Raw genomic sequence first — 21249 nt, forward strand, 5'->3', positions numbered from 1 at the left:
TCTAGGGATGGGTACACAAGGGAAAAGGAGCAGGTAGGGAGAAGAGGCTGTGGGCATTGAGGGCTGCTCTGGGCAGCCTGGTATGTGGACAGAGTGCCTACCCACCCTGCTGTCAGGTACCCTGGGGCCAGAAGGCCTAGGACCTTCAGGCTGGTGACATGGTGCTCAGGTCCACTTCTTCCACCACTGCCCTCTCCAACTCATCCCCTGAGTTACTTTGATTCTCTGAAATGATTTGCACCAGCTAGTAGATCTCTGGCTTGTCCCCATCCAGGTTGTGTTCTTCCATGGCCTTGCAGACCACAGCTGGAGCTATTTCCTGGTTGGACACCTGTGATGGATCAAGGGACAGGCCCTCAGGGCATAGGTCCTGGGGCCAGCTCCCCCACCTGCAGCTGGTAAAGACCTTCTGTTCAGGGCTAGGTCTATAGGGTCCTCATTGTCTTCTCTTGCACTTCTTGGGAGACCTCCATGGAATGAGGAGGTTCTTTCCAATCATTCCTAACCCCATCTCCTACATGAAACTTCATCTTCATCTTGAGGATGTTTCCCAGTGTGGGCCCAAACCCCTGCCCTCTAGGCTGAACCTTGTCCCCTGGGTCTGGTCCTCAGTCTGCACAACTGTTAGGGACTCCCAGGACTGTGGGGACAAATGGTGACCATGCAGCAGAGGGTGGGGACTGAGGAGTGAAATCTGGGCCTCATTCTGTTTCCTCCAGCCTCACAATCACAGGAGATGGTTTGCCTTCAGGGAGTGACCCTGCCACAATCCTGACCCTCCAAGACACTCCAGGCAAGAGCACAACATCTAATCAAAGTCCAGATGTCAGAGAGAAGGAGGGGCTGGATGACAACCTATGGCACACCAGGACTGTCCCAGGCTCCAGGATGCAGATATGGTCAGCAAGGTCCAGGCACAGTTACCTTGACCATGAGGGCCCAACTACAGGCAGGACTTAGGTCAAGAGTCAAACAAATGACAGCTTAGTAAAACCACATCTGCTCCTTGCCACAAGAGAAGTGCAGGTCAGGGTGGGTGTGGAGCATCACAGCTCAACCAGCCTTTGTGCAGTGGGTGCTGGGGTGGCTCCATCTGCACATCCTATCCAGGACCTGGCTCCTGCTTACACCTTGATGGCCACCATCCTGGGGCAGGCCCCATAATCCCTTCTGGGCCATGGCATCAGCCCCTCACTGGCCTGTGTCTCCACAAACAAATCCAACCTCCATTTGAAGCCAAACATTACCTGCTGTCCCTGTTCTGCTCTGACCCTTCAGTGACTCCCATCCCCCCACATGAGAAAGCTCCATCCAGCAGTTCACAGGGCCTGATGTGACCCAGCTCCCAGCACCTCTCTGACCTCAACTCTTCCCCTTGATCTGTGCTCCTTCACCCTGGCTTCCAGGCTGTTCCTCAGGCCAGCCAAGCACATGTCCCCCTTGGGCCTGGCAGGCTGTCCTCTCCCTCCTCCTCTTTAAGGCTGCCTTAGAGAGCCTTTACCAGGTCTTCCTCAACATGACTGGCTCAGCCCCAAAGTCCACCATCTGAGCCCTGATGAGGTGTTTGATGAGCCATCAAACTCATACTCTTCCTGTCTCTTGAGGAGGCTGTCTGTCCATCTCCACCACTGGGAAGTTTGCTCCAGGATGGCAAAGAGGGAGCATGTCATTTCTTATGTGTCTACTGCCTGAGCCAGTGATGAGCTCCAGGGTACAACAGTACATCCAGCTCACCATGATGCTCTTGTACTGCTGGCATTGTCCCCCTCCAGGCTGACATGGACAATGCAGTAGTCAATCACATGCCACTTATAGTGTGGCAGTGAGTTTCAGTCCCTGGAGATGAACCATCTGGCCCAGGGTTTGATGGGGGTGTGGGAGAAAGAGGATATCCTTCTGGATGCTGATGTGACAATAGAGAAGTTATGCATAGATTCAGAAGTCAATTGCCCCAACTGTGGATGACAGCAAGACCAGCAGAAGCCTGGAGCCTTTGGGTACTCTAGGGTGGTTCTAGAATATCTAGAAGGGTCTAGAAATTCTGTAGGAGTCAACAATTCTTGACCTCTTTGTGGACCCAGAGAAGACCAAGCAGGCACAGGGGAGGAAGGGTGAGGACAAGGGCTGACATGAGAAGAGGTGAGCACTCATCTTCATTTCATGGCCATCTTAGGACTCTGGGACATTGTCCAGGTGGATTTTCACCTTAGAGCTTGGAGGAGCCAGCCTCGTGTGTGTGAAGCGAGTCATCTGCATCCCCACTGCTGAAGTCAGGGCCACACTGGAGCTGGACATTGGAGTAGGGGTTGCTGCTACCACTGGACTCAGCATTGGCAGCCTGGCAGCTGGATGGATAGGTTGGCTTAACTTGGGGGCTCCCCTGGAATGCAATCAAACTTCTCCCCTGCTACCACTGTACCCTAAGTGGTCATTCCATTAATAGTAGCCAGTAGGCTCTGATTCACTTAAAGATCATGCAGCGTCACCTCATTTCACAGAAAAGGAAAGAAGCCTAGGGATGGGGCAACTCACCCCAGTCACAGGCTTGGTTGGGAGTGGAGTTGAGATCCCAGGGCTGAACTGTCAACCTCCCCAAGCCCATACTTAGTCTGAAGCTTCCATAAACCCTGCACCTGCCACACTTGCCCACCCTGGATGGGGAACTCACTCTTCCCTCCAAGGCTTGATGCCTTCCAGGTGGTGTTTGTCCTTAAAGTTCTTACAGGCCAACTGGGATGGGGGCTCCAGCTCACAAGACAGGTGGTAGCTGTGTGACAGATTGGCAGCTGTAGGGTCCCAGGAGTCACACCTCAGGTCTCCCTCCTAGTTTCTGCCCAGCAGGTGGCATTTGGGTACCCCAGCTGTCCTCAGGATCCTCAATGGTGATCCCATAGCTACTGTGGCCTGATGCTGTCTTGGCCTCACCTATCTTTCTTGCTGAGCTCCTCCATGTCTCCAAACCAGGCCCCAAATTGCTCATTGGGCATAAGGGAGTCATAGCAGCAGACTGCCTGGGGCTGCTGGAGCTCAGTGATCATCTGGTATTCCTAGGGTCAGAGGGAAGGAATAGTCCCTGCCTAGGCCTGGGTGGGCTTGCTGGGTGGGATGGGGGCCAGTGACTGTTTTGTTCCTGTGGGTTCCCTGATCTCTCCACTCCCTTCCAGTCTCTACCTGCCCTCAGAGCTGGGTTCACACAGCTGATCCTCCATGAAGTTGTCCTTCATCCCAAGTACATTCCCCACCCTCCAGAAGGAGACTTTGGCCCTGGCTTTTCTCCTCAAACTCTCCCCATCAAACTAAGAGGAAGCCTCATGCAACCTGGGAGCCATCCCACACCCCACCCCAACCCCACCCCAGCAGTGATGGCCACAGCTGATCACCTTCCTCTTTTTGTCAAAATTGGCAACCCCTCCCTGGAAGACAGAGTTTCCATCCATCACGAAGGGACCCCCATCTATTGCCCTGCCCATTGCCCTTGAGCCCCTGTCACAATGCATTAATGCAGGGTTCAACATGAATAAGACAGTCCAAACCAGGGATGGAACCAGGCAGACTCTGGGCTCCAGGTGTGGGGACCAGAGGTGGAGACAGAGAGAACTTCCTGCCCCAGCCTCTGATAACAATGGAGAGATGGGCCCTTGGACCAGTCTACTTTTACTCATCTGCAAGAAGGCTATGGTACCCCAGCTTCCAGGGAGGCTGTGAGATTTCAGGAGATCCTTTGTGCCCACTGGTGAGAACTCAGGGCTCAGGGAATGGATTCTCTTCCCAAGCCTCAGGGTCCCTTTCCCACACTGACCCCACCCCCAGGCTCACTTAATTCTAGATACTCCTGCATTGCATTGTCCACCAACAAAAATTGAGTGAGAAAATCCCCAGGCATGGGACAATGCCCTTGATGACACCATGTGGCATTGGGTAGGGTCTGGATGAACACAGGCTCTGAGGTGCCCCCAGACCATGCCCTGAAAACTCCTCCATCTCAGACTCTTAGGACCACACAACCTTCCCTGGACAGTGAGCAACACTTAACTTTCACTCCTTAAGCTTCCTTCCAGACTCCAAGGACTCCAAACTCCTTTGCAGTCACCTCCCAGCACTGACTTTTCTAAAGTCACCAAGTTTAATTCTCCCCCCCAATCCACCCTGTATTGGCTCTTCCAGACTGCTGCTCTAACTGGCTGCAACTAGTCCCCAAGGAATCCCACAGCTCATGGCCTTAAAGGTTCCAGAGTCATTGAAGGGTGGCTTTCCAGGTGTAGGGGTCCAGAGGGATGGGCTTGAGGAGGGCCCCATGCTGACCTTGAGGCCACTCCTCCCTGGCCCTCCCAGCCTCAGACACACTTACCATCTCCTGCTGCTGCTCCTTAATTCTGGGCTCTTTTGGATTTCATCTACAGTGTTGCAAACTTGGAAATCTCCTCCCGCCAGGGTTGAAAAGTATTTGCTAGCATTGAAAAGCTAGCGAATACTGGAATTCATAATTGTTGCTGGCACTGTGTAGTGTATGATTGCATAACTTTTTCCTGTATTGCCTTAAATCTTAGGTAAAGGGAGCAAATGAGGTGTAGAAATTCATCGTTTATATACTTTGGTTTGTGAATTTGTTACACTGAAGCAGAAAGAGGCTTAATTTGATTTGATTTGGAAGGATGGCTATTTATCCATTTTACATTATTTGAGATCCCAGATAATTGCAAAAGTAATGCTGATGAGTCCTCTTCTTAACACATCAATCTTTCTAATGATGAAGTTAGTCAGAGCATTAGTAAGGGTACTTAGATTACACAAAATGTTAAAATATATAAGGGATTCCCATATGCCCCACTACCCACACCTCCCACCATCCCTCACATTAACAACTTCTTTCATTAGTGTGGTACATGCATTGCAATTGATGAACCCATTTGGAGCATTGCCACTAAGAATGGATTATAGTTTACATTGTAGTTTACACTCCCTCCCACTCCATTCTGTAGGTTATGGCAGGATATATAATGGCGTATATCTGTCATTAAAATATCATTCAGGACAATTCCAAGTTCTAAAAATACCCCATATTACAACTCTTTTTCCATCTCCCTGCCTTCAGCACCTCCAGTGGCCACTGTCTCCATATTAATGATATAATTTCTTCCATTGCTAGAATCACAGTAAGTCTATTGTAGAATATCATTAAGTCCACTCTAGTACATATTTTATTCCCCAATCCTGAGGATTCTGGAATGATGATGCCCACTGTAATTGAGAGGGAACCTCAATCCCATATGGCTGATGGATGGGACACTCTTGCTTATAGTTGTAACTCTCTGAATTCCTTGGTATGGTGGGTGGCCATTCTCACCTCCAATGAACTGGAGAGTAGGTGTTACAACTCTGCTGAGGCTCAGGGCCCAGCTGGCAAATTAACAACTCAAAGCCCCAAGTCTCTTGGATGTACACCTCCTAACTCCAGCACCAACTATAGATTTGAATAGAAGGGATAGAAGGGGCATGTGTAGAGAAGTCACAACTGAGTCTAATGTTGTCACACTCAGGAGCACAAACTCCAAAGAGCCCACTTGGCCAGGCACCAAACTCCAGAGCTATCTACCCTGACTATAGGACCTCGGTGTCTCCATAGCACTCAGGAGTCCCACTATTTGGGGTAGTATCTACTTTGGGAGTCTCTGAGATCCTGCTGAGATATGCATAAGCATTACCTCTGAAATGACCTCCTGACTCACTTTGAAGTCTCAGCCATATAAACTTATTTTTGTTTATCTTTCACCCTTTTTGTTCAAGACTTTTTCTAGTTGCATCACCAGCCAGTGTTTGGTAGTAATCCAGGGAGTCTCATCCCCAGGAGTCATGTCCAATCCTGGGGGGAAAGAAATGCATTTACATGCTGAGTTTGGCTTAGATAGAAGCCACATTTAAGCAACATGGAGGTTCTCAGAAGGTAACTCATAGGCACCCAACAGCACTAGGCTAAGTTGCAGTTTCAAGAGCAGAGGCTCATAGCATTGTTGTCATTATCAAGGGCCCATCAATTGACCATCCTTCACTAGTCATTGTCCTGCACTTGGGGGATTGTTGTTCCATTAGAGAATTCGGCAGAGCTCCCCAGTATGGGAATTCAATATTCTTTCAGTTATTGTGTGATTCTCCACCCACTGAGACAATGTTTCATGAACACTTGAAACATTTATGTACCTATACATATGACCATGTGAACTTCCTCCCGTGTATCCCCCATGACACTCCACACCAATGATCCTCCCCTGTCACAATTGTAACCCTTCTGTGGTCTGAAACTTCCTCAAAAATGAAATCAAGAATATCACCAAATATGATTAATAGGAAAATAAAATAATAATGATAGATTTAAAAATAAGAAATAAACACATAATAAGTTAGAAAAATTAAAACATATAAAATTTAAAAATTAAGATCTAAAAAAATGAAAAATATTTAAAAATCTTTTTTGGATGTTTTGCCATTCATCACTGTAATATCTGTTGTCCTGTATGTCAAGTGATATTTTCTTCCATTTCTTCCACAGTGTCTCACTTTTTTCATTTTGTCTTCAAAGAAGTTTTAGGTTAATAATGACACATAACGAACACAAGGTTCTCCTGTATACCAAACATCCTCCCACCTTTCTGCCTTCCCATATCAATAAGCTTTTTATATGGGGATGGTACATTTGTTCCAACTGAGGTACAAATATTGAAGCACAGCCACTAATCCTGGTCAAAGTTTTATATTATGGTGAACACTCTACACCATACACTTTTATAAATTTCTGATGAAATCAACCATGGCTTGTATCCATCATTGCAAGATCATACAGAACTTTTCCATTGCCCCTAGATACCTCCTCTTCCATCTGCTCTATTCCTTCCTCCCTCTCCTTTCAGGGCCCACAGTGACTACCAGGCTTCACTCCTAGAGAGGCAAGATTCATAGTTACTTGTAACAACAGTGAGGGCTTGATGCACTCACTGGTCTGTCCTCCCCTATTGGGAACCACCTATGTTCTTGAGAGACACTCATCCCTCTGTTTGAGAACATATTGGGCCACTCCATGATGGGAGTCCAACTCCTTCTCACTCATTATGTGGGTCTCCACCCACTGATATAAAACCTTATGACAAAATGATCACTTGCCCATTCTCTAGAAGACTGCCCCAGGTGCACCCTGTACAGAATGCCCCCACCCAACACCCTAAACCAGTAACCGTTCTTTGTCATAGTGCCAAAGAGCTGTTGTAATATTGTAATTTCAACCATATGCCCACCAACACCCAGTGTTCACCTGCTCCCTCCCCTAACCCTACCCCTGTTCCATGAATCCTCCAACCCACCCTCTCAATCCTACCCCCACATTAAACTTGCACCACCCAACCCAATATTATCATACACCCCTGTAGTCATTTGATATAATTAATGAATTCCAAAAAGAAATAGTGGATTATGCTTGTAATCTAATCTATTCCTGGGCATGATTGAGTTTTGATTACGGTGTTGAGTCCTCACTCCTAGCCATCTCACACCTTATACAAAAGGCAGATAAAAGGCATGGCAAAGAACAGAGTTGAGGGTTTCTGATGCTGGAGTTTTGATATTGGAGGTTGATGGTGAAGACTTAATCTGGAGCCCTGGGAAGTCAGCATACAGAGGAAAGAGAAGCCAGCCCCAGGAAGAAAGGAACCTTGAACCCAGAGAAAAGCAAGCCCCAGGAATGTAGGAACCCAGGAAGTCTGAACCCGCACAGACTTCTGCAGCCATCTTGCTTCAAATAGACTTTGGTGAAGAAAGTAACTTATGCTTTATGGCCTGGTATCTGTAATCTCCTATCCCAAATAAATACCCTTTATAAAAACCAACCAATTTCTGGTATTTTGCATCAGCACCCCTTTGGCTGACTAATATAACCCCTGTCATGTTCTCTCCCTGTGCAACTACTCACTTCCAACTTATATAGTTTTCACCAATATGGACATTGGCTCATAACCTTCTTCTCCTTTCTTTTTCCTATAAATCTATCTTCCAGACTCTGATTCTGTTTGATTTATTTAATTCATATCAATGAGGTCATGTCATATTTGTCCTTCAATGTCAGGTTCATCATTCCCTGCCCTTCCCTGCTGTGAGGGGAACAGATGCTTCCATGACCTCTTCTCACCTGGCCCTCCCAGCCTTGTGCCAACCCTACTTCTCTGTAGTCAGTCTCAGCCTGCTTGAAATGCCAAACGGTCTGTCTTGTCTCTGGTCATGTTGTAGAATTTATTTGATGTTCTGTTGAATATAATTAGCAAGTATTTTGTTGAGGAATTTAACATCTAAGTTCATTAGAGAGATTGGTCTGTAATTTTCCTTTCTTATGGTGTCTTCTTTGGCTTTGGTATTATCTTCATAAAATGAGTTAGGCAATGTTCTCCTTACTTATATTTTTTGGAAGAGTTTAAGGAGGATTGGTATTAGTTCTTTCTGGAATGTTTGGTAGAACTCACCTGTGAAGCCATCTGGTCCTGGGCTCTTCTTAGTTGGGAGGTTTTTGATGACTAATTCAATCATGTTTGTTGTGATTGGTCTGTTTAGTTCATCAGTTTCTTCTTTCATCAATGTAGGTTGCTTTTGTGTTTCTAGGAATTTGTTCACTATCTCTAAATGATCCTTCTTATTACCATATAATTTTTCAAAATATCTTCTCATGATATTCTTAATTTCTGTGGGGTTAGTGATGCTATTCCCTTCCTTGTTTCTTATTTTGTGTATTTGCAACTTCTCTCTTATTTCTTTCTAAGTCTACTTAAGGGTTTGTCAATTTTATTGATATTCTCAAAAAACCAGCTTTTTTATTTTCTATTTCATTTAGTTCTGCTCTAGTTATTTCCTTATTTCTACTCCCTTTGTAGTTTGTTCTTCTTTTTCTAATTCCTCCAGGTATACAGTTAGGTCTTTGATTTTAGCACTTTCTTCTTTTTTGATATAAGCCTTCATGGCTATGAATTTCTCTCTCAGTACAGCTTTTGCTGCATCCCATAGATTTTGATATGTTGTGTTGTCATTTTCACTCATTTCAAGGTAGTTACTGTTTTCTTTCATAATTCCTCCTTGACACACTGTTGTCTAAGAGTGTGTTGCTTAACTTCCATGTCTTTGTGCCTAATCTGGTTCTCTGGTCCTTAACTGATTTTCACCTCCATTCCATCGTGGTGAGAGAAATTACTTTGTATAATTTCAATCCTTCTGAATTCACTGAGAGTCATTCTGTGGTCCTGCACATGGCCTATCTTGGAGAAGGACCCATATACCCTCGAGAACAAAGTGTATACCACTGTATTTGGGTGTAGTGTTGTGTATATGTCTATTAGGTCCAGATCTTCTTATGTATCATTCAAAATCTTTGTTTCTTTATTGTTTCTCTGTTGGAATGTTTTGTCTAATGGTGATAATGGTGTATTAAAACCCCCCAATGTAAATGTAGAGGCATCTATTTCTCCACTTAGTTTTTCATGTTTGCCTCATGTATTTTGAGGGAACCTGGTTAGGTGCATAAATGTTTATGATTGTTCTTTCTTCTTGAAAGATTACCCCTTTAATTAATATATAGTGTCTGTCTTTGTCTCTTAAAATAGTTTTGCATTTAAAGTCTATTTTATCTGATATTAGTATAGTTATTTCTGTCCTTTGTTGTTGTTTGTTGTTTGCTTATAAAATTGTTTTCCACCCATTTCCTTTCAGCCTTCTTTAATCCCTGGTGCTAAAGTGGATTTTTTGTAGACAGCATATAGATGGGTCATATTTCCTTATCCATTCTGCCAATCTGTATCTCTTCACTGGTGAATTTAATCCATTAACATTCTGTGTTGTTACTGTCAAGGAATTACATTAGCCATATTTTCTTTGGGTTTTTGTATGTCATATGTTGTTTTTATTTTTCTCTCTCTTCTAAAATTTTTTCTTACACTCTCCTCAAAGTCTCTCTCTCCTGTTTTATCCTTTCAACCTGCAACTCTGCCTTTAGTATTTCTTGAAGGACAAGTTTCTCATTGGCATACTCTCTTAATTTCTGTTTTCTGTGAATATTTTGAATTCTCCATCATTTTTGAATACTAGTTTTTCTGGATAGAGAATTCTAGGCTGGAGTTTTTTCTTTTAACAGCTGTTTATGTCATACCACTGCTTTCTTGTGTCCATGGTTTCAGATGAGAAGTCATCACTCAGTCTTATTGAGCTTCTCTTGTATGTGATGGCTCTCTTTTCTCTTGCTGCTTCTGTATTCTCCCTTTGTCTTAAGTGTTGGACAATTTGATAAGTATATATCTTGGAGTAGGCCTGTTGGGATTTATACTGTTTGGAGTGTGCTGCACTTCCTGGACATATACATCCATCTCCCTCAATAGTGCTGGGAACTTTACAGCTATTATTTCTACCAACATTCCTTCTTCTTTCCCTTCTCTTCTCCCTCTGGAATGTCTATAATGCATATGTCTAAGCATTTTGTGTTGTCTTTCAGATCCCTAAGCCCTTCATTTTTTCTTTTTATTTTTTTTTAAGATTTATTTTTATTTCTCTTGCCGTCCCCTTCCCTGCTCCCCCCTCCATTGTCTGCTCTCTGTGTCCATTTGCTGCATCTTCTTCTTTGTCCACTTCTGTTGTTGTCAGCAGGGAATCTGTGTTTCTTTTTGTTGTGTCTATTTCTTCTACAGTTTGATTTCAGATGTACTGCCTTTCACATTGCTAATTCTTTCCTGTGCCTCTTCAAATCTACTGTTATGTGCCACCAGTATATTTTTGATTTCTTGCATTTTGCTTTCATCACCATCATATCTGCTGTCTTTTTATGTATTTTTACAGTTTCTTCAGTATGTCCTTCCAGTGTCTTCTTAATATCCTTAATCTCTTCCTTCACTTCATTAAGTTGGTTCATATTTGTTTGGACAGCTCTGATTAGTTGTTTCATGTTCTGCATCTCCTTCTGGTTTTTAGTTTGTTCATTGGACTGGGTCATGTCTTCCTGTTTCTTAATATGATTTATAATTTTTGTTGGTGTTTAGGCATCTCTTTATCTTCATTGGTTTATTCAGTTGATTAATTTCATTCTTTACTCTGAGGTTTTATTTAGTTGCTGTTTCTGTGAGTGTGGTAAGTTTTCTCTTTGACACTTTGTTCCACTTATTCTATTTCCCTGCTTTTGTTTGTGTTCTCTTGAAGAAAAAGATTAGGGCCAGAGAAAGGGAAAGATTTAAGAAGAGAGAAAGGATAATAGCAGTAATGATAGTAAAAGGTAGAAACGGAACTGCATAAGACCTAGAAGAATGAATAGTTAAGTCATGTAAGAAGTGCAGAGGAATAAGAATAAATAAGTGGGGTTCAAACAATGAAATGAAAAAGTGAATAGAGAAAAATATCTAGAATGATTTAAAAGGCCAGAATGATGAGAAGAGAGGGAAAGAGAAATGACAATAGAAAAAAGTTAAAAAAAGAAAATAAACAGAGAATAGAGGAGATAGAAATAAAAATAAGAAAAATTGAATACTAAACAAAGAGAGGTGGAATGTAAGAACAAAAACAGAAAGCAAAAGATAGGAAGCTGAAGGAAAAGAAATAATGTAGGTAGACAAAATTGGTATATTAAAAACGGGGAAATAGGAAGGAGAAACACAGTAAACAAGAACAAGACAGTAGCACCTAATTTTTAAAAAAGGGAGGAGAAGAAAGGCAAAAGAAAGAACAACAAATGCTCAAGCAAGCAATCAAATAAAATCTTAGGAAAAACAACCTTCCCTCTTAGGCCCCTCAGGAGCTTCTCAGGCTGCCGGTGTTCATCAATCAATTACCCTGCAGCCTGCCCTCTGCAAGTTTTGAATATGTTTTCAGTGAGTAAACTAATTTACATTTTAAAAAGGAACACTTTTCAGAAAAGTAAGAAACCCAAGAGATGCTAATACAAAAATACTGTCTATGTGTTCCCTGTCCTAAAGTATCAGCTGGTGTTTGATAACCCAGCAGATCACTATTCTAAGGAAAGCTAGGAATTAAGCCAGGGTCCTCAGAGAGTCAAAGCAGAGACTCCTCCACTGAGTTAAAGTTCTCATTGGTCTCTAGTTAGCTAGAGAGCTATCCAGTCACTTTCCCTAGGGCAGGTTTGATCTTTGCAGTTGGGTAGATTCCTGCTGATTAGGGGCCTATCTCTGCTCCTTTCTACTCTTAGTGCTTTCTCTCCCAGGGCAGCAAGACACAATAGTCTGTGTGATCAGATTCCCCCTCATTTCTCCTGGTCAGGAGTTCCCTTCAGAAATTCAGATGGGACCCTTGTATCTGAACTCACCACAGAGAAATGACTCTCAACCCTCTTCCAGACCTCCCCCTCTTTCCTGGGGACTCTAAATAGGCCATTAGAAGGTATTAAGTGCTTCCTACTGCCTGCCTTCCTTAGGGGAGTTGGAATTTTGATAGATGTCAGCACCAGACCAGTCAATTGTCTGACTCCCCCCTCTCCTGATATAGCCTGTGCATAAGTTAAAAATTGTTTCCAAGTGTACCTAGTCCCTAAAAGTCCAAATAAGTAATATAGGCCCTACAGTCTTTGAATGTTCAGAAAGAATGTAAGAGTGAATGTGTATTCAAGGTTGCATCCAGACGGTATGTGGAAGATATGCTAAATCCAAGCTGGCTTGGAATGTAGAGAATATGTGTTAAATCAAACTTACCTGGAGGAAATAACCTATCTGATACTCAGATAAAACACTGAAGTAACTAACCAAAAGGCTGTTTGCATACAAGCACTGTTTGTCTCCCTAATCCTATTTCCTCTGTATAAAAGGGTCTGAAAAAGGCCTATTCTGGGCTTGGTTTTTATTAGGACAAGAGTCCCCCGAGTCTGGTCAAAATAAACCAACTTCCTTCTCGGAGTTCTCATGTCCTGGCCTTCAATACAGTGCACACCCGATTTCTCTACAACACTCCAAGCCCAAGTCCCTCTCTCCCAGGTTGGCTAGGTAAATGAGGCCGCCTGAGAACATCCACCACTTCCCTCTTCCCTGGGCCACCTCTTGCCAGCAGTATGCTGTTCAAAGGGTGTCCAGGTAACCAAACCCACGGAAAGGAAACCCCTCTCCACCCATCATCAGAACCTCCTTACTCCCAGAGAATGCTACCTCACACTCCAGCCCCAGGAGCCGGGGATTCCCAGCAGCTTTCTGCCTTGAGGGTGGGGCTTAGCTGCCTACTGCTTCCAGCCACCAAGACAAGAAACTCATGGTTTTCCCTTGGGCTTTTTATCTCTTTGTCCTGTTCCCTCCATATCAATGCCCTGAAGCCTCCTATTCTATGGGTTCTCAAAACAGCTCACCCAGGCAGGGTCTTGCCCCTTCTCAGTGGTGTTTCACAAGAGAGGTGCTAAGTGCCCATTAAAACTGACACCACCTTGCCTCCTAAGCCAGGATAATGTGTGTTTTGATTTGGTAATAAAATGAATGCTGAAATCTCCATGGCTTAATATATGTAATTCTATTTTCTGTACAGGCAAAATCCACTGAGGATTTGGGAGTCATGTACAGCATTTGTCAGCTGTGTAGTTATTCAGTTGTCCAGGTAGCTTCCTCTGTATAGCCTTCCCATTGCATTGCATTTCTTCTAAGCTTGCTGCAGTGCCGGCGGGTGGAGAGGAGCCGCTGGAGGCCTCTGCGACTCCTCTCGGTGGCTCCGAGGTATGGAGGGCACGTGAGATCTGGGAAGAAATCGCGGAGACAGGCTGATGGCACAAGTCTGATTTTATTGGGGAAGTACAAGGCATATATACTGTATTTAGGGAGGCGGGGCTGAGAGCAGTTCTGGGGGGCGGGGCGAAGGGTGATAGGCTAGGATTGATGACTTCGCCTTGTAAGGGCAAGGATTATTAGCTGGGCAGCTCTAGGCAGATTGGAAGGTGGAGTTTGGGAGGGGAAAGGGGAAGTGAGAGCCGACCAGATGTTAGGCTAGGCGGGAGATAGCAGGAGGCGCCCGTTATAGATGTATCTTGCCCGGGTAGGCTGAGGGCACTTCGCCCCGTAGCAGGCTGAGGGCGTGGTCGCCCGTTCCAGCCACCCTGAACTGCGGCTTCAGGCTGTGCACACGCCTGCTGCCGCGCCGGCTTAGCAACGGTGGCTCGCACTCCCGCACTGCAGAAGGGAAAATAGAAGCTGCATCAAAGCAGACTGGCCCTTGTAGGTTTCATCCTCTATGTGATGCACAATCATATCTGCAAACTAGGCACATGGTCCTTCTTAAACAAAAGGGGGCTGAAAATCTGGATAAGGGGTTGGAGTATATGTATATATGATAATGAGTGAATGTTTTGGTCACAATTGAGAAAAAAGGTCCTTCAATTCAGAATGAATTGTTTGCTAACTGTTGCATATTAGTATGCATTTAACATATACAAAGCAAGAGATATAGGAATGGCTGAAAAGTAATTTTTTGTGTTAATTCAGTCCTAACAAACATAGAAATGTTCCATCACAGTTAGGACATCTGCCTTGGGCAATCTGGATCCCCTTTTTTTATCCGGACTCATTCTCTTAGAATTTTAAGTGGCCTCATCTCAAATGACTACCTATTTTATTCGTCTGAAATTCTCTATTCAAATTTGAATGTGCAGACTTTCTTCCTTGATTATTCAGATATCATAAACTCTCTATTTTTAATCCTATTAGCAAAGCCTGTAATCTACTCAATAAAAGCTACTTTGAAGGTGACTTTTGGGGGATTTCTTTGACAGAAAAATTGCCCTACATATGTATTTTACCTGAAAATATCATGTGCAAGGATGTTTTATGGCTATACCTGAAATAAGTTAATATCCCTTCTTGGCTTTAGGCAGAGAAAATAATTTGTCTGAGCAGAGCCTGGGTTACTCTATAATTGGTGCTTTGTGGCTTGTGCAAAGCAACAGCATGAATTATGGGAGGACTCCTGCCTTAACGATTATCCCCTTTTCTCCAAACCCACTAATTACTGGATATTCCTTATTTCCAACAAAAATTTTGACTAAACTGGTGTCAGAATTTAGGATTAAAACCAGGCATTTTTAACAAAATTCTAAGAATAATTTTTTTTTTTTAATTTAAGGTGCTTGGGCTATTAGGTACATAAGTTTTACCTGAAGATTTATGGATAATTTTTGTATAGAATATATAATGCCATATATTTTCTAAACATTATGAAAATTTCATTTAAATTAACCAAATCCCATTGATTATTAATTTGTATATACTATTAACTTCCTAATTGGATTGGACTAGAGTCACCATTTATGAAAGAGGAACCATTAAAGATTTCAGATAACAAGGGTATAATATGTACTTAACCAATATATTCTGAATACAAGTCTATTTATTTTGCTTTAAACAGGATTGCTCTTAAAATATGAACAGATTTTATCTAATTCATTTACACACTTCCAAATTACTGGTAAAAGAACAAAAACCTCACTGTTTGACTCCAGAGCTTCCTCATTGCATTTTTCACCTCTGCGTTTCTGAGTGTGTAGATTAAAGGGTTTAACATGGGTGTTATAAGAGTATAAAATACAGCCACTGCTTTATCAATGGGAAAGGTGCCTGTAGGCTGAAGGTATATAAATATACAGGGCACAAAGAGTAAGATGACCACGGTAATATGTGAGGTGCAGGTAGAGAGCGCTTTCCACCGTCCTTCAGAGCTGTGAGTTCTCAGTGTGCAAAGGATGAGGACATAGGAGGTAATAAGAATAGAAAAAATGAGCGCACACATGAACCCAGTGTTAGCAGCAACAAAGAGTCCTAGGATGTGAGTATCAGTGCAGGAAAGTTTTAGCACAGGGTAAAAATCACAGAAGAAATGGTCAATGACATTGGGGCCACAGAAGGATAACCACGGCATAAAAAGGATTTGAATCAGGGCATGAAGAAATCCCCCAGCCCAGGACACAGCCACTAAGAGAACACACACTCGCCGGTTCATTGTGATCATGTAGTGCAGGGGCCTGCAGATAGCCAGGTAGCGGTCATAGGCCATCACTGTGAGGAGAATGAGCTCAACTCCACCAATTAAATGCTCCAAAAAGAGCTGAGTCATGCACCCATTGAAGGAGATAGTTTTCAGCATGTAAGTCAAATATCATTTTGGGGACTGTGATAGAAGAAAAAGTACTATCTATGAAGGACAAAAATGACAGAAAAAAATACATGGGGGTGTTGAGTGCTGGGCTGGTGGCGATGGTCACTACAATGAGTAGGTTGCCCCCAAGAGTGAGAAAGTAGATGAGTGTAAACACAACAAACAAGAGTTTCTGCACATCTGGGTTCTGTGTCAGACCCAGCAGGATGAATTCTGTCACATTGTTCACTGATCCATGAACCAAGGTTTGCATTTGGATAATTGATTTATCTGCAAAGGGCACAAGGATTGCAAAGGCATTAGATAAATTCTGACCACAAGAATAATATATGTCAGATAAAATGTTTTCTGTATGATCGATGGAAATGCTGAGCAGATAAATTCTAAACTTAATGTTGGGTAAATTTTGAGTCACATATTGAATACATAGGTCAATTGTACACACAAACACACACACAGTTTTATGACTGTTGACATTCCAGGCACTCTTCTGAAATAATGTATGACTGAAGGGTCTTCCAGTCATTGCCATAATATATTCTCCCATGGAAAACAGGAATGAAAAAGGGCCTGTCCCACTGAATAAAATCAACTAGAAAAATCCCTGGAACAAGACTAGACAGTGAACACTAACTTAAATCATGGGCTATAATTCACAGTACAATTAGAAAAATGTGCTATCACACATTAGATGCTATCATCTATTGTTGCAACTGTTGCACACCAATGTAAGGGTTAATAATAGGGTGGCATATGAGAATACTGTATTTTATACATGATTGTTCTGTAAATCCACATCTTCTCTAATAAGGAAAGAATGAAAAATAGATTTTTAAGAATTAGAACAAATTCATGAGAGTCTCTTCTATATCTCTTCTATTGTCACTCATGCTGCTAAGGCTAAGTTGCTGAGTTTGTTTTACTTGATATTTTTAACTTGTTTCAGGGTGCCTATAAAACATCAGGTGAGTTTAATCTGAAATCAAGGATGATTTTGTCATATTTCCAAATCCACTTAACTGGTGAATATTTGAATCTGCAGCAGGATATATCCTGATAGGATTTGTGAGCTTATGCTACATTGACTCAAAATTGAATAAGAAAATCATAGATTCTTTATCGACCACCTCTGGAAGAAGGATATAAAAAAGAGGGTAAAACAGGCAGCATGATGCAATGCACATTTATTTAATACTCTGGAATTCACTGTTTGGGACATTTCTGTCATATGTTGATATCAGAAATTTTGCAAATAAAAAGCCAATTTAAGGAATTTATGAAACATTCTCTAGATCTTTTTAAAAAAGCAAACAGGCACTTCTTAGGCAATAAAAAGCACCAAGATTTATTGGACATATGTGGTCTTTGTAACAGAATATTTAGAATATTTTTGTATTCCATTTTCACTATTAGGAGCAATGTGATGCTGTGTATTACACTTAGTCTTACTGAACTCAACTTTTTAATATATAGGTAATAAAGGAAAAAGAGCAAAGGACAGAAGAATTGAAGTATATTTTAACCTATGTTAAAATTTGTAACTTAAAGCTAAAAAGTATAACATTCCACATGCTTCCAAATAACTGGTGAAAACAAAAAGGAGAAACCATATGTCAGTATTTTTATCCTTGAAGTATTTGTATAATATGAATTAAGCAAACAAATGAAAATAATGAAAATAAATGAACAAAGTAATCAACTCAAGAAGTTAGAAAAGCAGCCAATTAAGAAAATCATCTGAAGCAGAAATCAGTACAAAAGACAAAAATATTGGATTATAAATCATTTCAAAAGAATATCAGTTTATAAAATACTGAAAAATCAGACAAGCTCAAAGAGAAGCACGTATCAACCAATCCTCAAAAGACCATAATTTTAAAAGTATTTAAAAGAATATTAGGTATAGTTCAGTGGAGGCAATAAAACTTTCTTAAAATAAGCATTTGTCAAAACAAAGTTTTCTACTCATGCCAGTTTGAAAATTCAAATAAAATAAAAAAGGGAATGATGTGCCTTTATTAAACCACAAGTTAGAACAAAACAAAAATAAGTAGTGATTAATAGGAATTTAATCTTTCAATGGAGTAGAATATCATTGGAGTTAAGCAAAAGAAAATTATGTAAAAGGACAAAAATGATAGATTCAACTACATGAAGTCATGAATCATACTGGAACAATAGTTGCAACAAGTGTCACAGACAACCGTTATTATAACAGAAATTGCTTTAAAAATAATAAAAGGACTTTATAAAGATAGGGTAAAAATTAATGACAAGGTAATCCTCAGAAAAAAATTAGGCATTTAAAAAATCCTTTATTTTACATGTCATCAATATATGCACTTTAAAAATAGTGAATTTTTAATCAGCAAATTGGCAAACATTAATGAGCCCTATATTATCCAATACTGTTGAGTATGTATTGGTACAAAATTTTCAATACTTCTTACTCTTAGAATCTACACTAGACAAAAAAATACAGTAAAACTAGGCATACAGGTTGCATTCCATGTTTTTTTTAAATAACAGGGAAAAAGTAAGACAACCAAAAGGTCTACATAGAAGGGTACAGTTAAATGCATTGTGATGTATGGTTAGGAAGTATCAGGTGGACATTAAAGTGATTTGTAAGAAGATTAATAATGTGGAAAAATCTTTAAATATCATACTGAGTGGAAAAGGCAGAATATATAATGCTATCTAAAATGATATCTAAAAAATGAGTCTAAAAAGACACGTATACATAGAACAGATCTAAAGAACATACACAAAAGACCAATAGTGCTTATCTAATTACGGGATAAGGAAGATGGTTACTTCCTTCTTCTATAAATTTTAAAAATAGATTTTTCTTGAGAATATTTTCCTTTTATATTCATCAAGATAATTTAATAAAAGAAATTTTTATTTGCTTATCTCATATTTGGGTCCATAATATTTCAAGTGAATGCTATTCTAAATAGAATGGGTATGCAAGTCATTATTTTTTACAAAACAAACTATGACAGCAGAAATAAATGCTTAAATATAAATTACTTGTAGGTTGAACTCTAAATTCACCTGGAGACAAAAATACTAATTAAGAAGTCACTGATTTTACCTATCTCTCTAAATGCATTTGGGGAAGAAGTAATAAGTTTAACCCATACTCGTAGGGGACAATTTCTGTGGAAATAGCAATTCCTGACCCATTACTAACTACTGCTTTGCAAGTTCAGCCATTTTCACCTTGTGCAGTGTTTCTTTACTTCAATTAGAGACTTGAAAATGAATCCAAGGGAGGACTTCCTAAGTAAATCTTAGTTTGTGTGCTTATTTTTGTTCTATAGGCTCCCATCAACCAGTCAATGTGGGCCACACATATCCCAGCTTAGATAAGAATTTCTTGAGACAGAATTTCACAATCTTTAGGCTTCAAATAATTGATGGGGAGAAACCTAACCATTGAAAGACACCTCTTCCCAAACCTCCCTGCTGCTTCTGCCCATCATGCTTTCTTGGAGATCAGATAAAGTATACTAAGAAAGTCTCTTGATCTTTGCTATAACATGATTTAAAGACCTGAAAATAGCAAACAATGTTAATGCAGAATAGTTGTGAATTACAAGTACCATGAACTTAGCAACAAATGAAAGTTGTCCTGGAGTAGCAGGTCTCTGAGGTCAGCTCTTTTCATTCTTTACATTATATATAGCCTATGATAGACTGGTGGTAGCTCCTGTGTTCCCTCAGAATCTGGATGTAAATGGGCTGGCAATTTATAAACAAAGAGCATCTGAAATCTGTGGCTCACTATGTTTAGGTGATATTGCAGGCTTGATAATCCCCAGAGTATCCTCATTAACACTTTTGTATGCGATTAAAGGTAAATATTTAAAGAATATTGCTCTAGCACAAGGAAGAGTTAGGGATGCTCTGAACTTTTTGTTCTCAGAGCGTTACAATTAGCAGCTTCATCCAAGCTGGCAGCCAAACAAGTGTATCCTATTCTTTCTTGTGGCTGTGGCATCTGTGACGAACGGTGTCTGGCTACAGCTACAGAGTTGGGATAGCAGTATCTTATGCCTGCAGTCTGGAAGTCAACATAGAATCTGAGAAATAAGGCATAACTTAATTTAGTCATAAGAGAATGGATACAAGAGTTTATCAGAGTATTTAAAATTATCCTATTACCTGTCTCCCAGGGTCATAGGTAAGTTTAAAGAAAATAAAGTATAAAAACACCTAGGCCATTAAAAACTGTTATTCTACTGTTGATGCCCTGAGGATACACACATGCAGGCTAGAGAACCTGCTCTCCAATATTAACATTCTCACACACTTAAAGAGAAAATTCTTTAGAGTTCATGAAACTGCACCCTCAGGGCTGGTCTTCTACTTAAGACTATGTAACTTTGGGAAAGGCTCATAGCTTCTTTATGCCTCATTTTTCACAACTATAAAAAGGGGGTGAGATGGAACCTATCTCATAGGGCTGTTGTGGGCTTACAGATCATATGGGCAATGTGTAGAAGAATAGTGTCTGGCAGAGAATCATCCCTTCATTGTCTGTTGTCATCTTCTGCATAGAATAGAGAGCTCATGGTGTAGCAGTGCCTTGGTCCTGGCAGAAAAGTTCTCAACTCATATGTGTAGCTTGTCTGCATTTCTCCTGTGGATGGTAGGATTGTAGGCAAATGCTGAAATTAGGAGAAAAGAAAGGCTAAGTTTAGAAGTGTTGACTAATTACTCATAAGTAATTATAATTCTGAAATCTTTCAAAATATATAGGAGTCTTTGATCTTCCCTATAAAATATTTAACAGTGAAGTTGAGATTCCTGGAAAAAAATGAAAGGGATAAAGGAAACATGACTATCATTAGACTTAATATGTAATGAGCACTTTTATTTATAAGCCAGTTTTTAAACTGTGGTATCTGATCTGATTCTAATATAATCCCCATGATGAAGTTCTTATTATTTCCATTTTGTATCAAACCAAATTTGGCCATGGGCAAAAACTAAGCATTAGTAGTGTTCAGATTTAATTCCAGCATGGTCTGATTTCTAATCCTGAGCTTTATTCAGAATGTTTTTGTATTTCATCAAAAACGGGTACTGTAATGTGTCCCCACTGGA

The 21249-nt window shown here is 41.1% G+C and overlaps 1 pseudogene; it reads right to left on the reverse strand.

Annotated features, from left to right (window-relative positions):
- Positions 1-244: 244 nt before the first annotated feature.
- The window catches only part of LOC131274883 (olfactory receptor 4C5-like), a 61104-nt pseudogene continuing 40099 nt past the window's right edge, over positions 245-21249 (reverse strand).

This window comes from Dasypus novemcinctus, chromosome 21, assembly GCF_030445035.2.
Source record: "Dasypus novemcinctus isolate mDasNov1 chromosome 21, mDasNov1.1.hap2, whole genome shotgun sequence".
NCBI lineage: Eukaryota > Metazoa > Chordata > Mammalia > Cingulata > Dasypodidae > Dasypus > Dasypus novemcinctus.